This window comes from Oncorhynchus kisutch, linkage group LG1 (genome assembly GCF_002021735.2).
Source record: "Oncorhynchus kisutch isolate 150728-3 linkage group LG1, Okis_V2, whole genome shotgun sequence".
Classification (NCBI taxonomy): Eukaryota; Metazoa; Chordata; class Actinopteri; order Salmoniformes; family Salmonidae; genus Oncorhynchus; species Oncorhynchus kisutch.
The window spans coordinates 1,620,086-1,620,750 of record NC_034174.2 but is presented as its reverse complement, the minus strand read 5'-3'; positions in this window follow the sequence as shown (position 1 = coordinate 1,620,750).

Here is a 665-nt window from a genome sequence, read left to right as displayed (position 1 = left end):
AACTCCAATACCGGAAGTGTGAGTGATGTTGTTGCATGTGTGTGTCTGATTCTCCTACCTTGGCCTAATGTAATTATATATGTGAGTGAGGGAGTGAATTGTTAATACAATTCCTGAACTAAGTGTTTTCATCATTCTAGATTGCAGCCGGTAGTAACAAGAAGAAGCGCTGTGATGTGTGTGGACCCAAGAAGGACAGGAAGACATGGTACACATGCATCACGTGCAAGAAATACATTTGCAACACACACACACAGTAAAACTCTGCCCCTCATGTGGTGTGCAGACCGGCCTTAATTTGTGTTCACTGGGGCTCATTTGTCATTTCCATAAAATACTGTATGTAAAATGTGTCCGTCCAATTTGTTCAGTTCAAAGCAATAAACATCAATAGCGATAAACCTTGTTTCATTTATATTAGTTCAAGATTAACATAATTTATTCCAACCATGTCTTGATTATCATAGATTTTTGTTTCCAGAAATCACATTTTATATAAAAAGTAAAACAAATAGCACTGTTATTGATGAATGTGATCTAGCAAGTAAATGGAAACGATAAAGAAAGGTAGTTCTCTATTGCTTGTAATTGATATAAATCAACATCTAAGTATTTATTTTTATTTTTATTTTTTACATAAATTGTTATGGCTGTATTGTTTAAAA